General features: G+C 34.0%; 1 protein-coding gene across 5 annotated transcripts in view; it reads right to left on the reverse strand.

The window, feature by feature from the left end:
* Positions 1-22,000, reverse strand: part of POLK (DNA polymerase kappa) — a 63,606-nt gene that overhangs the window by 39,140 nt on the left and 2,466 nt on the right. For 2 of the 5 annotated variants that reach the window (XR_013993610.1, XM_081053206.1), the window contains exon 1: positions 576-676. The exons of the other annotated variants lie outside the window; for them this stretch is intronic. The gene's annotated coding sequence lies outside the window, so the exon portion shown is untranslated. Of the gene's footprint in view, positions 1-575; positions 677-22,000 lie in introns of those variants that run through there. 5 annotated transcript variants of the gene reach the window in all.

Consider the following 22,000-nt stretch of genomic DNA (forward strand, 5'->3'; position numbering starts at 1 on the left):
TACCCTGAATTTAACCACTTCTCACTATTTTCACTCTAGACCAGGGGTGTCCAAACTTTTTTCAACGTTTTTCACCAAGGGCCATATGTGGTAAAATACACAAACAGCCGGGCCACGCACTCGAGGTGAAGTACGTAGTGCCTCACCTGGTTTATTTAAGTAAACTAAATATATTTTTGGAATTTGCTGCGGGCCAATTAACAATGGATCATGGGCAGCAGTTGGCCCGCGGGCCGCAGTTTGGACACCCCTGCTCTAGACTGAATCACCATCTCTATCTTATGCCTGAGTTATTGCAATATCCTCCTAAATAGACTCTTGTTTCTGCACTTGCCTTCCTACAGTCAGTTACCAACAGAGGAGCCCAAATGATTCTTTTGAATCACAAGTTAAGTCATGTCACTCCTCTGCGAAAAACTGTACAATGGCACCCCATAGCACTCTAGAATGAAACCCAAAGTCCTGAAGAGAATATGGATCCCAGTTGCTTGTTCCCAGTCTACCCTCATAGCTGTCTAAACTCTCCAGTCACAATGGTCTCTGCTATTCCTCAAATCTGCTGGGTTCACACTAACCGCGAGCCTTTTGCACTGGCTGTTTCTCCTGACGGGTTCTTTGCCACAGATCCTCTTGACTAAATTCCCTTATCTTCTTCAAGTCTTTGCTTCTCAGTGAGGGCCTCCCTACTGAAAATTGCAGCCTGAGATCAGATCATTGAGAGAGAGAGAGAGCGAGAGCGAGAGAGAGAGAGAAACAGAAAAAAGGAAGACACAATAAATAAACAGTAAAATTGCAGCCTGATTACCTTCTACCCTCTCTTCCCAATGCCTCATTGTTTTTCATAGTCCTTATGAATTCCTAACATAATATGTAACTTTACTTACATATTATGTCTGTTATCTGTCCCCCTGTGAAAATGTAAGCCTTATGAGGGCAGAGAACTTTTTTCTTTCACTTGATCAATCCCAAGTGCCGCAGACAGTGCTTGGCACAGAGGAGGTGCTCAATAAATGTTTGTTGACTGACTAAACTCAGTTTATATCATTTTCTCATTCTTTTAATATAGCACGGTCACATAATCATATTAAAAGATTGGGACAAAAACTGCTTTTCTGACATTAATAATTTAAGATATTTGTAGTTTTTCCTTATTTCAACATTAAATATGTAAGAACAAGTATGTGAGCCAAACAACCTCCAATCTTATTAATCATTATTTTCCTAAGGCATTTAGTGGTTAAATTAGTTCATTAAAGCTTTTTGGATTTGTATTAGAATGTAAGAATATTTTGAATTTACATACTAGAATGCTCGCTAGGCTCCATTACTATTTAAAAGATTCTAGCTTATATTTATTCTTTGGGAAATTAAGATGCGTTGTTAAATTTAATTTCTTTGATTAAATACTTTCTAATTATACCTAAAGCTAAGAAAAATTGGAGAAAGGCAATAAACAACATACTACGTTTTAGTATACTTGGATCCCTATGAGTTCTTTTTGGTCCTATCATTTATGTCACCGTGGTAAGCCTGCTTTTGTTTTTCATTGGTCAGTATTCTGTTATTTTCAAATTTCTATAATCTCTCGTTAGTCCTGGTTATCTCTGTTCTTCCTATTAGTTCTTACTGAGTTTATCTAGAAATCTATAAATTGAAAGGGGGAGCTCCTAGCAGACATAATCACATAAGATCACAAAGTATGATGATTTTTCATATTTTTTGGCAAGTGAGATTTAACACTACTTCTGATGGCTTCAGGAGGGCAGTTAAAATGTCAGTGCCTAGTATGGTGTTTGGTATAAGATAAACTCTCAACCAATAGTTATTTTATTATTAAAGTTAAGCCAAATTTCCAGAGCTGTGAAAATCACTAGTCTTACTTTTTTCTAAGATAAAGACACTATATAAGGGAACAGGGTACACTGTCAGCAACCAAAGCCAATGTTCACAGATACATAGATGAATTCTGTTTTGCTAACAAAGAAGTATTTGTCCTAAGATTGCTATGCACCAGCACATATACTCGTAAAGTCCCAAAAATCTATGAATGGCTATAACTGTGACTTTATAAACAAAAGTTTTCTTGAATAAGAAAATGGTAAAACATTTTTATAGCTTGATATTACACAATAGTCTGTTTTACGTCAACTCAGAAACACAAACAGTAATGTACAACTCAAAGAAAAGAACTCTGGATTCTTATAGTATAGGATATTAGTTTAAAAGCACATTTTTCTCTGAAAATATTCAAATTCTTCTCAGTCTGATTCTACCACTGACTATTCAGGTTACCACTTAAAAAATGTAAGGATGGAAAATTAGCATTTTTCAGAAGGGATTCTAAGGAAGAAGTTTTTGTGTGGTAGAGTTCCTCTTACCTATAAAAAGCACACACAACTATATACAATGTCATTAGTGTTTAGCATATTGTCAAGAAAATAAAAAAATCACAACCTTAAGACTTTAACAGATTATTTTCCATGTACTTCTCCAATTATTTTACACATACACATATGTGAACACATATACTCAAACCACATACCCATAATTCTTATATGATGGGAACAAAAGCACAGAGGTAACTTTGCATTTTCAGCTTTACCTTTTAATATCTTTGCAAAATAAGATGTACAAAAATTTCAAAATTGTTTCAGAGTGGATTATTTGAAGATTCTTAAATTTGTATGTATCACCGAGAAATAACTGAAATAATATAACTCCCACAGATCCTAAACAAAGGAAATATATGATAAAAGAAAACAAGTTTTCACCAAGGACATAAAGACTTTTTTTTAAGAGAGAACCATGCACATATTCTTTTCAATTGCCTTTTTCCTTCCTGAGTTTTGCATTCATTTAACTTATTCTAATGAAGAATGGAACAGAGGCAATCAAAAAAATCTATACTCCACCTAATGTTACAGACATATAAAATTCACTTTTACAGAATAGAAGATAGGGGGGCTGAATGCATAAGAAAACAAGACCCTTACATGTGCTGCCTACAAGAGACTCATTTCAGATTGAAAGACACGTAGACTGAATGAAAATAAAGGGATGGAAAAAGATACTTCGTTAAAATGGAAATGGGGAAAAAAAAGCTGGGGTATCAATACTTATACCAGACAAAACAGACTTTAAAACAAAGGCTATAGAAAGAGACAAAGAAGGACCCAGTAATGCCTCTTTTCTGGGTCTTTATCTGAAGACACCCAAAACACTATTTCGAAGGGACATGTGCATCCATATGTTCATTGCAGGATTATTTACAACGGCCAAGATGTGGAGGCAGCCTGGGTGTCCATCCGTGGATGAATGGATAAAGTAGAGGTGGTACATATGTGCAGTGGAATATTACTCAGCCATAAAAAAGAATGAAATCTTGCCATCAGCAACAACATGGATGGACCTAGAAGGTATTGTGCTGAGTGGAGTAAGTCAGACAGAGAAAGACAAATGCCATGTGATTTCACTTATATGTGAACAAAGAACAAAATAAACAAAATAGAAACAAACTCATAGATAGAGAACATTTTGATGGTTGCCCACTAGGAGGAGCATTGAGGGATGGGTGAAAAAGGGGAAGAGGTTAAGAAGCACAAATCGGTAGTTACAAAATAGCCATGGGAATGTAAAGCATAGCACAAGGAATATAGTCAATAATATTGTAATAACTATGTATGATGTCAGGTGGGTACTAGGTTTATTAGGGTGATCACTTCATAAGTTATATAATATAAATGTCTAATCACTATGTAGAACACCTGAAACTAATATTTTACGTCAACTGTAACTGAGAAATAAAACAATAATTTTTTTAAAAGAGTGAATCTTTATGTAAACTATGGACTTTGGGTGATAATGACATGTCAACATAGGTTCATCAATTGTAACAAATGTATCCTGCTAAGGGGGGGGATGCTGAAAATGGGAGAGGCTGTGCGTGCATGGGGCAGGGGCTTATGGGAAATCTCTGTGCCTGCCTTTCAATTTTGCTATGAACCTAAAACTAACCTAAAAAAAATAATATCTTTAAGAAAAAGGAAAAAGAAAAAGAAAAAAAAAACCTATCTGCTTTTTTACTACAGAATGAAAAATATCCCGATACAAAACATGAAGTGTCATTCAAAGGTAAATTCCCCAAAGCTCAGTTTATAAGTTTCTATTTTGATAATGAGTTGCATATTTGTACAAAGTCTGCCAGGTTCTTTAACAATGAAAACTTTGTCTATACTCAAATAAACACACTAAGGACATTTAGCAATTGTGAAAAACTAAATTTAAATCTTATAGAAGTCAACTGTTTCTGGGGATGTTGATTCATTAGCACAAAGGAGGTAGGCTGAGAGGTTCTTTCTTTGGGTCTAGAGCAAGTCAGCAAAAATATTTACTTACGTAGAAGTGATACTGAACAGACTAATTTTGTTTTAGTTGAAATACATAGTAAAATGCACAAGTCTTAAGGGATAGTTGAATACATGTTTTTAGAAAAGAAAGTGTTCTCCTATAGTACCGTCCTTGGTACTTTAATAATTATTTAAGTTCTATAATCTCAAATGTTACCATTTTAATATAAAAATTATGTAAAAAGCCAGGAAAATAAGGTAGAGTTACACTAGTATTAGGAAATTGAGCTATTATATTATTTATCTTATACTGTGTCCTACATTATTGTAAGGGAAATATTTAATAATGTCAGAAAGTTGTACAAGATATTTTATTTTCCTTTCCTGGAAAAATGATCCTTTTAATTGCCCCCTCTGAGTCATAATCTTGATATTATTTCTTGATCCACAGTTGCTGATTTCTTAGATTTCTTATAATCCCAACAGTCTATGGTAGGAGTTTAAAATACTTTCACAAGTTAACCCTTTTCAAATGAAATCTTCAGTAAAACTTCAGACTTTTCCTTAAATCTTCGCAAATGCTGTGAAGCTCTCCTATAATTTCTTCACATATATTCTATCGCTAATGTAAAAGAATACATAAGTAGCACAAGAAAAGGGAAAGTTAATAGTAACTTTCATTTCCTTTATTCTCCATATCCTTAAAAATATCTGTGAACACTGATATACAGTATATATTGAAATTGGTACCAACTCCAAGACTGCACTAATAGTTTCCTATTATTTACTATTGATGAATTTTAAAAGGTGGTTTCCATAAATCAGGCTCTGGAAATTAGTGTTACGGTTTTTTTTACTGATCTTATGCCTGAAAACCAGAAACAAAAAATTAAACATCCAGAAAACATTACTCCAGGATTTGTCAAGCGTGGGGGGAAAAAAACCAGCCACAAGGAGTTGTGATTTTGGAGTGATTACCCCAACATGATTTAAAACACACCCGTACGCCTTCCCCCTACCTTAATACAACTTCATAATAATCTGATTTTTTAAAGATCATACTACATTAAAAAGAACTTTCATTTTAAACATTTATAATCCATTTATAAACTATTATTAACACCCTGTTATGAAAATATATTTAAACAGATATGATACAGAAAAGCATGATAACAAACAACATCTGGAATTTACATTAAATAGCAAAAATAATTATGCTCACTTGATGAGATGATCTTTCCTCTTCCCAGGGTTATATACTATAATAGCAGTGAGGGAGGAGATAATGATTTGTTTTTAGTGATATTTTGAAGCTTCAAATAACATTAAAGGAAGGTTTGTGAAAGGGAGCATAGGTTAAAAGAAACTTGCAAAACACTAAGCTAGAATAATTTATTAAACTATTTGTTACACAAGAACTGAGTTATGTTAGCTAATGAAAACTATTAACTCATAAAAGGAAAAGCAGTCCAGACTTACTGATATCTGTTTTTTTCCGTAATGAGATCTAAGTGTGATAACTGGTTATTGTAACCTACAGAAGACTTAATGTACAGTTCAGTTCCAAGAGGCACTTTTATATAATGCAAAGAGTACATGCTTTGAAACCAGATAGTCCTGGATTTAAATTTAAACTCTGAAATTTAACTAGCTTTGTCTTCTTGGGCAATTTATGTGATTTCAAGGTCTATGAATCTTGGTTTCCTGGTCTGTAACACTTACTTTCTAGGGTTGTTGAGGATTAAATGTTTGATATGTAAGAACACCTAGCACAGTAAACATATAAGCAGGCATGCAACAAATGTGGATTCTCTCCTCTCACTTTCATTCTTACTTATTTCCCTAAAATGTGACTAAGCGTACAGGCTTGGCTGCTAACACGAGCATGTAATTGATTGAGAAATAATAGAAAAACAAGAAAAACTTCAGTACTAAATAAATGACAAGGGGAAAAAATCACACACACATCCTAACACACACACACACACACACACACACACACACACACACACAATGCCACCTAACTTTAGGGAAGTCAGAAAGAAGAAACGGCACATGCCACCCCATTGATCCCCCTTCCCTCAGATCTCGTGGAACTCTGAAGCAACCAGACAACATTCTTCTTGGTTTTTAAGCCTCTACCGTTGACCTGATCCTAAAATTCAAATCCAGGTTCCAAGTAGTTATATTTTAGTTTACCTCAAGTTAATGACTATTAAGGTGATCAAGTCTAGACACATGAAATTTCAATAATACCTCATGTTGAGTTTGATCTCATAATGTTTAACTGTATGAATGCACTGTCATAATGCATTTGGCATGACTGATTTAAAAATCACATATTACTGTCTGGACTATGTGCAGAAATACTTTATGTTAATAAACTTTGAAAAATAAATGCATTTTAATGTAAAAAAAATCACATTAATATACTTCTAAGAATAAATCAAGTTCTCAGAGTAAAATTTTAATTAAATCCCAGAATGTTCCCAAGAAAATTTCTGGAACTCTAGTTTAGAACATGCATGTTTTGAAAAGGTAAATATCTGCTAAAGGCTTATATTAAAAATAATTTAATCCCTTAATCTAAAAATGCACTTGTATTATATAACCTTCACAGGTAAGTAAGATGCATCTCTGTCTCTGGAGGACACCATAATTTTCTTAAAAAAAGAAAATGAATTCCATGCCTTGTTTACTTGCAGAATTTTTCTTTTTTTATTTCCAATATAGTACTTGTTGTCAATGTTTCTACCTTCCTGACCAGGCCTCAAAGGGCTGGGAGTCAAGTAGACTCTAAAAACAACATCCATTTATTTCAACAGAGGTTAGAACCATATAGGTTATTACCTCCTATACTTAAAGGCTTAGAGAGCTAAGAATAATAGCAACATAGTTTTGGGACTTAAAATCTGGCTTCTTGCTATCTGACTGTCGCAAGAGGTTAAAATAAAGTGTTTCTAAGAGGTTAAAATAAAGTACTTCCTAAAAAAAAAAAAATAAAAAAATAAAGTACTTCCTTACTGAAGTAAGAGTTTAAATTTATCGGACTTCAGAATTTTAAACCAAAATGGTATTAGCATATTTACAAAACCTATTAAGTTAATCTTTTTGCCAATACCATTTGCCCAATGCCAATAAATTATTATGGTCTGACCCTGTTGTTAAATCTGCACATAGTATAGCCATTATAAAAATTGATCAAATGTTGATAGTAGCTTCCTGCATATGAAGCATTCATTTCTATCCTATCAAGTACACTAAGAACCAAAATTTGACCCACAAATAAAATATGTATTTCCTATTACTACTAAAATAACTACCTTTACTAACACTTCACAGATGCTAGGGCAACCAAGGAAAAGGTACAACAAATAACTACCACAATGTGCCCTCGACTCACTTCTTACAAACAGAACACAGCAGAAGCAAAAGTGATGAGATGTCAACTCTAAAAAATCAGTTTATAAAAGAATGTGACTTCCATCTTGGATGTTCCCACTCTCACTGGGGATGCCAGCTGCCACGTGCGGCAGTCCTGAGAGGTCTGTGCGAGTGACCTGGGAAGTGGATCCTCCTCCACTCGAGTGCTCAGATAAGACTACAGCCCTGGACCACAGCTTGATGGCTACCTTATGAGTTAGAGGCACCTGGTTAAGCCAAGGTGGGTCCTTGATCCATAGAAACTGTGAGATAGTAAATTTATAGCTTATTCTCAAATTCTGTAATTATCTCATTACAGATCAGCCCTAGTCCACAGACCACATTTTGATTAGCACTGCTATAAAACAGCTGTATAGTAAAGATTAAGAATGTTTTCATTTGAATAAAGGTGAAAATTTAAAACATACTAATAAACTGATCAACTGAACCACCTTTATGTCAAGTGACTTTTTTCTCTAGAATCTGTGCAAGCAAAAACAAGGCAATATTTTTCGCAGTACTTTGTACAACTAAAATATAAATTTCAAGAGGGCAAAAACTGGTACAGTGCTAGAGCCTGTTAACTTAAAAATGTATGCTGAATGAATGAATGATGGGCAGGTAACTCTACAGAAAGGAATAAAATTAATGGTAACACCTCAATTAAGTCTTTTTAAATACAATAACTGTAAAAGCTAATAGTGTTTTACATGCATTATCCTATTTAATCTTCGTAAGAGATGAGAAAACTAAAGTGCAGATTTAGTAGAACCTTAGATATGGTCATACAAATTTGTACTGTATTTCAGGTCTGGCTTCAAAGCCATCAGACTTACTACACAATATAAACACAAATAAGATAAAATAGAAAATCAGTGAAATCTTACCAAAAGAGATGAAACAGTAGTTGTTTTGTTGACTGATAATGGAAGTCACAAGAAAGTGGTATGAATGATAACAGATAAAATATCATACATTACTGTAAAATAAGGCACAATTTATTTCTAAATTTAGTTTTAAGTGATACCATGATTTTGAAAACTCTAAAAGCCTAAGAAGTCTTCAAATGAAAATATGAAACAATGACAAGGAAACTAAAATAAAGTTATGAAAATATGATCTTCATTCAGACTTTTCTAAAAACCATGAACTTAAAAAAAAATGACAGGGTGGGGGAAGGGAGATGAGGGTAAGGGGGATCAAATATATGGTGATGGAAGGAGAACTGACTCTGGGTGGTGAACACACAATGGGATTTATAGATGATGTAATACAGAATTGTACACCTGAAATCTATGTAATTTCACTAACAATTGTCACCCCAATAAATTTAAAAAAAAATTACAGATCACTTTTAATATTGTGAAATGTAATAAACATTGTACAAAGGAAAATATATTGGGGGATCAACTGCAGATCCTCTTTTCTAATTATCTGAAGATCAATTTCTTCAATAATCATGGCATCTAAAACAAACAGTTCATTTTAAGTTATTAGGCATTGCCTTACCTAACAACTTAAATAAAAATCAATAATTTAAAAAAACCCTTAAAAAAATAAACCCTATATTTCCACCTAAAGCAACACAGAAAATAAAGGAAAAGCATTATACATAAAAAGGAAGACTTTTTTTTCCTGGAAAAGGAGAGCTTCCTAAATCTTGTCTTGGTACAAGTGAAAGTAGCAGCAAAAGCTACTTCTCTTTTACAATACTGTCAGTGGTTTCTTCCTTTTTCTTTCTTTTTTTCTTCATGAAACTCACTTTTTTTAATTAAAATTTATTGGGGTGACAATGGTTAGTAAAGTTACATAGGTTTCAAGTGTACAATTCTGTATTATATCATCTATGTGTCACATTTTGTGTTCACCACCCAGAGTCAGTTCTCCTTCCATCACCATATATTTGATCCCCTTTACCCTCATCTCTCATCCCCCACCCCCTTACCTTCTGGTAACCACTAAACTATTGTCTGTGTCTTTGAGTTTTTATTTCTTTATTTGTCTTGTTCCTTTGTTGCTTTGTTTTTGTGTTTTTTTTTGGGGGGGGAGGGTTCTTCCTTTTTCAAGATATAGTTGGAAAAGTGAAATGAAAATTTTTTAAATGAAAAAACTTTATAGTTAGAAAAAAATGAAACAGACAAAAATAGAAAATATTAAATTCCATAAAGGTCGACCACATTTACTAAAAATATGGATGAATAACATTTTCTAACAACTTACCATATGCCAGACAGGTAGGTACTAAAAGCTTATGAAGCAATCTCTCATTATGTCTCATGATTACTAATTTAGATATTATCCCAGTAAAGTATATATTAGTAGTAAAATATGTACGGAAATTGAGGTTTAGAGAATTTATGTATTCACACATGATAACAGGGGGTGTCCATGCCGAAATTCAAATCTAGATTCTGTCTCCACAGCCCACGTCCTTAATCAGTATGCTAAATACAGAGGGTGCCAAAAAAATGTATACACATTTTAAGAAAGGAAAAAACTATTAAAATTGTAATACTCAATATGTACTGATAACAAAAAACGAATACAAGTCATGTTTGACTTGTATTACAAGAGGTGCTCAAAGTGGTTACCATCAGCATAATTTTAATAGTTTTTTCCTTTCTTAAAATGTGCATACATTTTTTGACATTTTTTGGCACTCTCTGTACACAATTATTGCCTAAGATGCCAGCAAGTTTATTTTATCTTCATTCTTGAAAGTCATTTTCATCAGACATAGAATTGAGTTGACATTTTTTTCTTTCAATACTTTAAAGATGTTGATTCACCGTTTTCTAACGTCTGTTAAGACCATGATCTTTCAAATTGTTCCTTGTAGGCAATGTGTCACTTTCTTTTTACTTCTTTCAAGGTTTTCTCGTAATCTTTGGTTTTCAACAGTTGGCGATGATGTGCCTAGCCATATCCCCTCCTTCAAAGGACAGAGCTAGACCACGTCCCTGGATTTTCTGTGGACACTTTACTCCCGCTCCTTTTCACCAGACCTTTTAAAGATCTGAAGGTTTTCTCTATCTCTGACATGAGCAGGACTGTCTTCCTCATCCCCTCCCACTCTTATATTGCATATAACGTATTTAAAAGTTTTCCTATTTTTCCAAAATACCCTCCTACACACACAATAAGGAAGAGCTTTTTCAAGGCTTCAAAAATTCTCAAACCCCTTTTCAAGAATATGACCCACAAAAAAATCTGTTTGAATTATGTAACTGTTTAACTTCTTTCTGCAATATCAAGTACTATACTAATCTTAATCACAAAATAGTTGATGTTCTCATTCCATAAAAAACTAGCAACAATCCCTACAAAGAAGCAAAGGTCTTTTTGAAGAAGGACTTCGTCTCTGGAGTTTACTAGCATTTCTTTATTTCACCCATCTTTTCACATGTCTGCTTGAGGGCTAAAGTAAATTTTACTACATGTCAATTACTGATCCCGTTGACTTCACTTTGGTTTTTAATGATTCTCTCAGATTGTGATGTACAAAGTATGGTTCTACTGTGAAATCCTTGCTAGCGTGGGATCTACATGATAGCCATGCTTTTCTTAGTCTTTATGATGTCTGTGCATTAAAAGTTTATTTAATCATGTAAAAAAATAAAAAATTCTGTTATTTTAGGTATTTCTAACAAAAATGGTCTATTCCAATGTCCCAAAGGGGAAACGTTTTTTATATACTTTATACATGAATTTTTATACATATTGTTTTTAAAAAAATGCAAAAAATTTACTGTATTGGGCAAAGATAAATGAACAGTAGTATATTAAGACGTGCTTTGATCTTTAAGATAAGTGCCTTATTTGGTCAAATTATTATTATTTTGGAATGAATTACAATGGCCAACCCTTTTACCTAAGATAGGAGAAGAAAATACAAACTGGTTCAAGTTTAGTTATGAAATAATTAAAATTAAGAAATGTAGTTATATTAACTGTTGGCATACCACAAATATCTACTGGACCCAACTTTAGTTTTTGAGTTTCTTCTTTGAGCAATTTTATTGATAAGCATTAATATTTTATATCTTATTCTTTCTTAGAAATCTTCCAAAGAACAAAAAAAATTATTCATTGTTTAGCAAAATAAAATTCACTACATCTTACAAAATTTCTATATGGATCTATTTGATTTCTTTATAAATCAAAAATACACTATGGTGATCCTTTTATAAGTTGAAGATACATTACGGTAACTTTGGGATCGTATTTTTCCTATATGTTAAGTATTCTCCTATTTTATCCTCCTAGGCATTATTTAATCATTACTCATCAATTATTTTTTAACAGCTAAGCTAAAAAAAATAAAGTGAAACACCGAAATCACCTAAAGAGGTGATCTGCTGGTGAAATAAATCATCACTATTATATCATCCCTCAGTTTTCTTATTGTGTTGCCCAAAGTATCACATCTTTGAAAGAAAGTATAAGAGAAGTATAGAGACACCATTTTGGCAGGGTTTTGGGTGGGGTTGGGGGTGGGTAGAAGGGTAGCTTTAAACATAATTGAGACTTCTGAATTTTTCATACTGGCAAAAAGACGAAAATTGACAGAAAAGTTTCACATTATTAGGCAAACTAGAAGATGAATGCAAAAAGACTAATAGCATTCTAGACTATAATAACAGTGAAGTTGATCTTATAAACAATATCTCAGACTATGAATTTTCAGATGATGCAAATATATTTTCTCAAATTCAAAAATCAATGGTGAACAATGCATTTTTAACAATAAAAAGCAAATATGGCATTCCCATCCAGTTAGTCATTCAACAGGAAGAACTTCACCGTAGAGCATTCTGCAGCAAGAACTTGGAATATCCCATTTTGCTAACAGGATGTATGACAGCGTTCTTTTACTCTTTATGATGTCTGTGCATTAAAAGTTAATACAATTTGTAAGTGAACAAAGGCTCAAGGCAAATGTATATACAAAGGGAATATGAAGGAAATAGATGATCCAGAAATGAAAACTTTATTGGACTTATAATTCTAACTGATGTTTAGAAATATAAAAATGAAAATATCTTGCAATTATGGAGAAAGAGAATGGTTGTCTTCTCTTTAACAAGATTGAGATGATGTCAACTTTTCAATGTTACTGTATTTTAACAACGTAAGTGCAACATAAAGAACCACAAGTAAATGATAAGCTGGATCTATTAAAGATGCATATGAAATCCGGAATCTTTATTTACAAGATGGAGTTCCAAGATCATGCACAAAAGTCGATGAGCAGTCAGTTGCTTTCAAAGGACATTACCCATTTTAGGGAAATATGGAATAAAATTTTGAGTTTACTAAGTTTTGATTTTTATTACAATTTCTAATAAAATTGTTCACTATCCTTTATTACTACTTCTCAAGATTATTCATAAATTATTCAAAAATACAAAAAAATATGATAAATACTAATTCCCGATTGGCATTATTAATAAATCAACACATAATTCTTTTATCAACATTAAAAAAAGGGATAAAGTGCAACATGCTCCAGAGATCAGTATTTGTGGGTAATTGGAACATGGGTAACTAGATTTGCTAGCACACACACTCCTTTAGTTATCGGTCATTAAAAAAAAAAAATGTAAATGGGCTACATAATATGCTATTGCAGCTTAAAATGGTAGTAAGTGGGTGAATTTACTTTTAGGAAAATTGTCAAACCAAGGAACAACTATGCAACATACTAGAATGTAATCTGGCTCTAACAGATGCTCAAATATTTAATCATTTTAGGATAAGTTTGGTTCTTTATTCTAAGATCAATTTTATAAATATTTAAAGTACATATTATAAGCTATGACCTTGTGCAACTTATTTAACTTCCTTGAACCTTTATTTCTTTATATATAAAACAAGGATAATGTCTATCATGCAAGATTTTTGTGAAGAGTGAACACTAAATGTAATAAACCTAAAACTATGTTTGATATTAAGTCCTTAGCAAATGATACTTTTTCCTTACAAAAAGCTGTGGAATCTGGTTCTTCAGTTTTTCATTAATTTTAACCATGCTACTGATTTTCCTCCTGGACTTTGTTAATTATAATTCCTACAGCTTCCCTTCAATTATCACCAATTAAACTTATTCTATTCATCCATAAATATTTCCTGAACACTTATTATGTGGCAAGGAATTTTACATCTTTACTTGATCTTTAATAATATAACTGTTAAAAACGTATCAATATCTTTATATACTTATTGTCTGTATTCTTAGGTAGTAAAATGTTAGGAAACAATGACTCTATGGAAGATGTGGTATATATCTCACATTTATAGCACCCCATGGATCATCATATAGCTGGTTTTAATGAGGATGAAGATAAACTGTATATTCATAAACTGTCTGTATCACCATAACAACATGTATGTTCTATAACAATATTTTTCAGCTTACTTGACTAAGAAGAAGAGGATCTGAAATTATAGTAAAAGTGAAACAATGGAAGAGCTGGGGAGAAAAACAGGAAACAAAACACACTGACTAAATATCATGAGGATCCTACCAATTCTTAAAAATACCATACTGTTTTATATAGTATGACTTTAATGTATTAACAAAATAATTTCTCAATGTAATAGGAAAAAAAGTTGAAAGTTAGAGACTCAACAGCTTGGGGAAAAAAATGAAAAGGAAATGTGTACATGCAAAGAGTGGACACTAGAATACTGTTCATCTATTATAGATGTACACCATTTGCTTTTTACACTAAAGGATTTTTTATTGTTATAGGGAAACCTATGAAACACCCCGACAAGTTTTTATCCCACAAAACCATACAGACATAAATAAAAGTAACAGAATACAATTTCAATTTTATTCAACAGTAAACATATACATATATATATACATATACATATATATGTATATATATATTTCTGCTTAGAACATGTCTGGCTTGGCTCTCTCTCCTTTGAACAACAGAAAACAGGATAAAAGGATAGCCTACATGTTCTTTGAAGTTCTTTTTCTGAAATCACTTTCTTATAGCCCAATGTTAGACCTTTCTATGTAATATACCATATTCTTAAGTAGCTATATGCAATGAATTAAGGTATCAATGAGCAACACCTCCCCATCCTCAAAACTGTCCTTGGAGAATTACGTGGTAAAAATCAACACACAAGGGAATCTAAGAAATATATGCAAAGTCACATTAAAGATCAGAGCAACAGAGTAAGACCTGGCAGTATGAGCATAATACAATTATAATAATTGATGTTAACAAGAGTCTCTAAATCCAAATGGAGTGTGGGTGGTTAGAAACACAACAAAGAAAAAGAAAGCCAGCAATATTGGCAATGCCTACTTAAATATCCATCTCCATAACATGGATAAGCTAACTTAATGCCATTAACCATTTAGAATCATAATTATTCCCCTTGGAAGAAAATAAGAGACTGAGATGTAGGAAAAGGACATCACGCCTAAATGTGAGACCTGTATATAAAGACAAATCATAGGGCCTGGAAAATTGGTAAGAAGATTATGGGCACCTTGGATGCTGAGGTATGAAATAGGATTGAAGTCAGAATTATGAATAGGCATAACATAAGCTTCGCCTCTCGATTCCTATGAGTTAATTAAAACAGGATGGAAGGCATGTCACAAAAGTTCCACTATAGCTTTTCTCCCAGCTTCGGTTTCTTGCCTGCTCCCTCCTCTGCTTTTTCCATCAGTTCTGCCAATGATCGCTATGGTAGAGGAGGAACAGAAGAGGGAAAGTAGTAACAGACAATAATAACACATATGAACAATAGTAATGCAGGGGCAGAGGAAGAATCAGGAGAACAAAAATAGTACGGTAGTCTCCCCTTATCTGAGGTTAACCATGGTCCAAAAATATTAAATGAAAAATTCCAGAAATAAACAATTGATAAGTTTTAAATTGTGTGCTCTTCTGAGTTTTGTGATGAACTCTCATGTCATCCCCCTCTGTCTCACCTGGGACATAAATCATCCCTTTATTATTAAATATTGTTGTTAATTTCTTACTGTGTCTAATATATAAGTTAAACTTCACCATAGGTATGTGTATATAGCACAAAACAGTATATACGAGTATAGGGCTCAGTACTATCTTTGGTTTCAGGCACCCACTGCGGGTCTTGGAATGTGAGGATAAGGAGGGACTACGCACCAACATATGCAGGAGGAAGAGGGAAATTCTGTAGTTGTCTGGCTGTGGGACCCATTCACATGGAAGGAATACACATAAATTGGTCGGGTTAATTACAAGGTTGTTTCCATTTAACTAGATTTTATAATCAGCTTTTTGTATTTTACTCGGGAACTGGAAAAGTTTGTTCTACTACGAGGTGTGATCAACATATATGGTGAATGTTTAAATAAATAAAAAAATTATTACAGTAAAAGATACATTGCCATTAATCCCCCTCAAAATATTCCCCCTTGCTTCAAACACACTTATCCCATAGATCTTGCCACTTTCTGAAGCGGTTCTGGAAGTCCTCTTTCATGAGTGTCTTTATTTGTGCTGTCATGGCTGCCTCGATGTCCTGAATCGATTCAAAACATTTACCTTTCACATGGTCATTTTGTCTTTGGGGAAGAGCCAGGTCCGGTGAATAAGGTGATGAGGACACACGATGTTTTTATTGAACAGAAATTGCTGTACCAGAAGTGATGGGTGACACGGAGCCTGTCTGTTGTGGTCACAAAACATGATGAATGCTGCTGCCGAGTGCCATCCAATGGAAAGGCAGGGATCTTCAACACAGGAAGCAGTGCATCGAAACTTAGTAACAGTGTATGATAAGTTTCAGTTCCTTTTGTGTAGTCAGTTGGGTGTGAGCTATGGTTGAGAGATGTGTTTTAAAATGTGCCGTAAATCATCCTCCATTGTGATAAGGCTCCATGTCACACATCACTTCTGGTATTTGGCAATTTCTGTCAAATAAAAACATTACGGTGTGTCCTCAGCCACCTCACTCACTGGATCTGACACCATGCGACTTCTGGCTCTTCTCCAAAGTCAAAATGATTCAGAACATTAAGGCAGCCACGACAGCGCAGCTAAAGACACTCATGAAAGAGGACTTCCAGAACTGCTTCTGCAAGTGGCAAGAACGATGGGTAAGTGTGTTTGAAGTGAGGGGGATATTTTGAAGGAGATTAATGGCAATGTGTCTTTTACTGTAATAAAATTTTGTATTTAAACATTCACCATATTGTTTTATCACACCGTGTATTTTAAAAACTTGATACATACTGGGGTGGCCGGATGGCTCCGTTGGTTAGAGTGCAAGCTCTGAACAACTGGGTTGCCAGTTCAATTCCCACATGGGCCAGTGAGCTGCACCCTCCACAACTAGATTGAAGACAATGAGCTGCCAGTGGCGCGGCTGGATGGCTCAGTTGGTTAGAGCACGAGACCTCAATAACAAGGTTGCAGGTTGAATTCCCGCATGGGATGGTGGGCTGTGACTCCTGCAACTGAAGAATGAAAACAGTGACTGGACTTGGAGCTGAGCTGCGCCCTCCACAACTAGATTGAAGGACAACGACTTGGACCTGATGGGCCCTGGAGAAACACACTGTTCCCCCAACATCCCCCAATTAAAAAACGAAAACAAACCAAAAAAAACTTGATAGATCCTTTAAAGTTCATTCATACACTAGTGCACTTGGGTTGCTTACACTGGATATGAATATACCTGTTAAAATCTAAGTCTAACTGAAAATCATTAATTTGGAAGATATTGACACTGCCAGATGTTGATTACGGACAGGTAAAATGCAATCATTTTTTCTGGTATCAACACAAAATATTAAGACACATAGGGGAACAATTCCCTCAATATTCCTATATTTACTTTATACATGTTTGTACACAATTTTTGTGAATATACTTGCAGAGATATATTACAATAATTCTATATGATGTCACCAAAGATGAATACATGCAAATTTCTTGTAGTTCCTTATGTTTCTGAAACTACTGTTTACAACATCAGAAATGACATAGATGCATTCATAACATTTCACAGAAATGAATATTTGATATACTTATGCAGGCATCAATTTATAAATCCTATAACAGCGCATGGGATATACATAGTAATAGAAAGAGACTAACAAAATGCTATGTATTAAGTACACATCCAAAGTTATACGGTTATTAAGGATGAAGCCACCTAGGATTCACACTCAGGGATTCTCTGCTTGCTCTCTCTGACTTAGTATGAATCACATAGTAGTAGCAACTACAGGAGTCTTTAATACCGGGGCCTGACGGGAACACTGATTGATTAGTCATCAAAACAGAAAGAAAAAGTGCATTCAAAGGGGCAAGTAGTACAGGCTAAATTGGAAAAGGTAGAGAGATTTGCAGAAGAGCTTTTAAATCTTTTAAATTTTTGAACTTCATTTAGGGAACACATTAAATGTCATACACATAGTAACAAGTTAAAAAAGAGACCTGTCAATTGATGGTGTTTTTAATGTGACAAAACTCATTAAATAGTTTACATATTAATTCGGTAGAAAGGGATCAGCAACCAAGGACAATCCTTTTTATCCTTTAAAAATTTATCCTTTTAAAATTCCAAATAGCCATTGTTTTAATTAAAACACCGGGGACAAATGACCTAGAGATCCAGTAGAAGTAGGATTAGATAAAAGGATTAAAGAAGAGGGTTTGTTGCTCTACCAGGTGGTAGAGGTAAAGGTTACCTTCTCTCAACTTAACAAAACACTAGTTCAGCTATTATAGTTACATGTGTTATTTTATTACTTTGTTTCCTATTATGAGCTCCTTAAAGGCAGAACCAAGACACCCCCCTTTTTGTTTTACTTTTATTATCTTAACATCACCCACAGTGGTCAGCATAATATCTTGCATATTGTATGCTTGTTGAATTAAATTATTAACTGAAAGATAAGGTATAATACATTAATTAGCTATGTGGATGCCTTTTATGTGCTGAGCACTATTCTAAGAACTACAGCTAGAAAAAGGTTATTAAGAATGAATGGAAAAATTAAAAATTCTTGCCCCCATATAACTCACATTCTAGTGGAAGAAAATAACATATGCAGTCTAATACATCCATTTAAACATTTGTCCTGTGTTATTATGTGCTGTGCCCTTGAAAAGAATTAATATCTGCATACTGCTTGACAATGAGATTTTCATATATGTTAAATGACTTGTTTTCCTCAGAACACTCCCTCCCCTACCCCAACAGTTAGAACAGACTATGAAATTATATATACTAGATATGCCTATTGTTTCTCGTCAGCCTCTCACTCCCAACAAACCACAGAAGGGGTAGTCTTATATTCCACATTTTTGGGAAAAGCTGATCAGCGTATTGGCTGGCTAACTACCTGTTTCTTTTAAGAATCTGAAGTAACAAACACTGAGATGACCCTGAAACTGAGAGGTAGTTAAACCAACTTGGACAACACGGCAAGATGAGAGTTGAAAGAGAGAGACAGAGAAACAGAGATTTAGAACACAGAGATCAAAGATACCATGAGGCCCCAGAGATGGACAGAAAAACACCAAGTCCTCAGTTTCCAAGTTTCCAATATGTTTGAGGCCCAACAGAGGATTGAGATCTCTATAATAACTCTCTTATTTGAGCTACCCTGAATGTATTTCTGCCCCCTTCAGTCAAAAATACCTTGATAAGGTCAATAATAAATAGTAAAGTATCCAACTGGTCAACCATAATAACATCACTATTATCAATGTGGTTCATTCTGAAATTGTAACCCCCCCATCACAATCTCCTTCCAATAGTTTGCTCAGATGCCATCCTACCACCATCCTTTGTCTTCCAAGTGGGGAGAGAACTCAGACACTACTGGGGAGTATAAACTAATGAAACCTTTTTGGAGGACAAGTTGATAGTATCACGCTATAAAATGTACATATTCTCTATTTCAGTAGCCCACTATTGGCAATTTACCCTCCTGCCACCCCCCAAAAAAAAGAGCTAGACAAGTGCACAAAAATAAAGCTAACTGAAGTTCCATATAGCATTTTTGTAACAGCAAAAAATGAAAAATTTTGATTGCCCTTCGAAAGAGCAATTCTATGCAGTCATTAAAAAGAATGCCCTAAAATAGATATTCACGATATACTGCTAAATTTAAAATGCCATTTACATAATGGTATGTATATGTGTAGTCTCTCTCTCTCTCTGTATATATATATATATATATATATATATCATACATATATATGATATATATATATATATCATATATATATAGATATAGAAAACCATAACTCATGCTCTCAGGAAAAAACAGGGAACGTGTTTAAAAATAAAGCAGGTACCGACTCTGGGGGCAGGAGGGAGGGAAAAATAAAATAAAAATAAATAAAAAAGAAAGCAAGTACTGTATTTCATTGCTTCTGGTACATCTATTTTTTCACATTTTAACATCACTAAAACTGGGATGCCTCACATTCCTTGTCAGGAAGGCAGTAGTTGTGACACAATTGTCATTAACTGCATCAAACATAAAGAAGAGGTATCAGCAGTTTGGGGGGAAAACTCATAAGACAAAGATGGGGCATTCTTAAGAAATGTTGCAATCATCAATTCTCTTGATGGTGAAGTGGAAAATGTGTGGAAAAACAGGGACATCAACAAGTATATGGTGGAAATTAATTTAGAAGACTCTGATTGTAGAGATATTAACAAATCCTTAACTAATTTATATCACTTATAATTACCTTTTCTTCTAGCATAAAAGTTATACATATACACATACACCCATATACTCACACCTATATACATTTTGTCTTCATTAAAAAAACAACAGTATAAAAAGAAAATTCAAGTGGTCCATAATTTTACCACCTAGATAATTATTAAAGACATTAAAACAGAGTGAAAAAATATCAGCTGTGTTATTCACATGCCGTATTTTGTTATTTGTCCTCTAGTTTTAAGACTGTTGCTATTCACAGATTATTACCTCTGTTTCATAGATTAGTGTCTCTAAGGTTCTAAAAATCACGTTTCTTATGTAAATCCCCAATTTTTAACTGGTTATATCTCAGTTTGGAACAGCAGTATAGAGACCAATTAAATTCCCAGATTAGCTAAAAAAAGGACTATTTAACTCAAAATGCATCATCAACATAATAAATGCTGTGGAAATATAGAACCTGTAACCTCTGTTAGGGACTAAAATTCATCATGAAGCCCTAACTTCCAATGCGACTGCATTTGGAGATAGCTTCTATAAAGAGGTAATTAAGGCTAAATGAGGTCGTAAAGGTGAGGCCCTAATCCAACAGGATTGGTGTCCTTATAAGAGGAGGAGGGAGGGAACAGAACCATCCAGTCTGTGGTATTCATATTTTGTTATGGCAGCCTGAGCTGACTAATAAAGGCTCTTTATAGGATCATCTTTAAAAATTACAGAATGATTTTAGTTTTCACTTGGGACATCCTGGCCAGCCCTAGCATCAAGTTCTAGCATCAAGAGTAAATATTCCCGTTCATTCCTCTACCTGCTGATCAGTAAAACTACAAACATTCTCAGTTCCAACATCTCTGGGTTTTTGGCTGCCGTGTCTTGGCAGTGGGAGTGGAGGGCAAGGATGAAGGCTTTGAGATCGGTGTTTCGTGGCGATAAAAGGTGAGAGAATGAGGTGAGGTGGAAGAAGGGAGACAAAAGAGGAATTGAAAAACTCTAGTGGGATGAGAATGAACACAGGAATCAGGATATTTGGGCTCAAAATGCAACAATGCTCTTTGCTAACTGAATGAATGACCTTTGGAAAGTTATTTACTTTCTCTGTGGTTCATTTTCTTCATGTGAAATATTAGAAATAGAATAGAGATAATACATTGTACATTGGGGTTAAATAAGACAGCATAGATGCAAGGGCAGGACAAAAGAATGATGTTCAAAATCATTAGCGGAATTAAGAGTATAATTGCTGTGATATACTTATCTACAGTTCATATTCTTTATTTATACAATTCTTCCCTCTTTTAGAAGTATTCAGAAGCAAAGAAAAGGGTATGATCTTCAAAATCATATAGATCTGTGTTCAAATCTTAACCCTGCCACTTAGAAACTATATGACACTGGGTAAGTTAGTTTCCCTGAGCTTCAGTTTCAAATTCTGTAACATGAGGCCAACAACATTCACTTTATATGGTTTTATATGGTTTGTAAGGAATAAGACCGATCGGGTATATAAAGTGCCTGA

The sequence above is a fragment of the Rhinolophus hipposideros genome, assembly GCF_964194185.1.
Source record: "Rhinolophus hipposideros genome assembly, chromosome: 7".
In the NCBI taxonomy this organism is placed as follows: Eukaryota; Metazoa; Chordata; class Mammalia; order Chiroptera; family Rhinolophidae; genus Rhinolophus; species Rhinolophus hipposideros.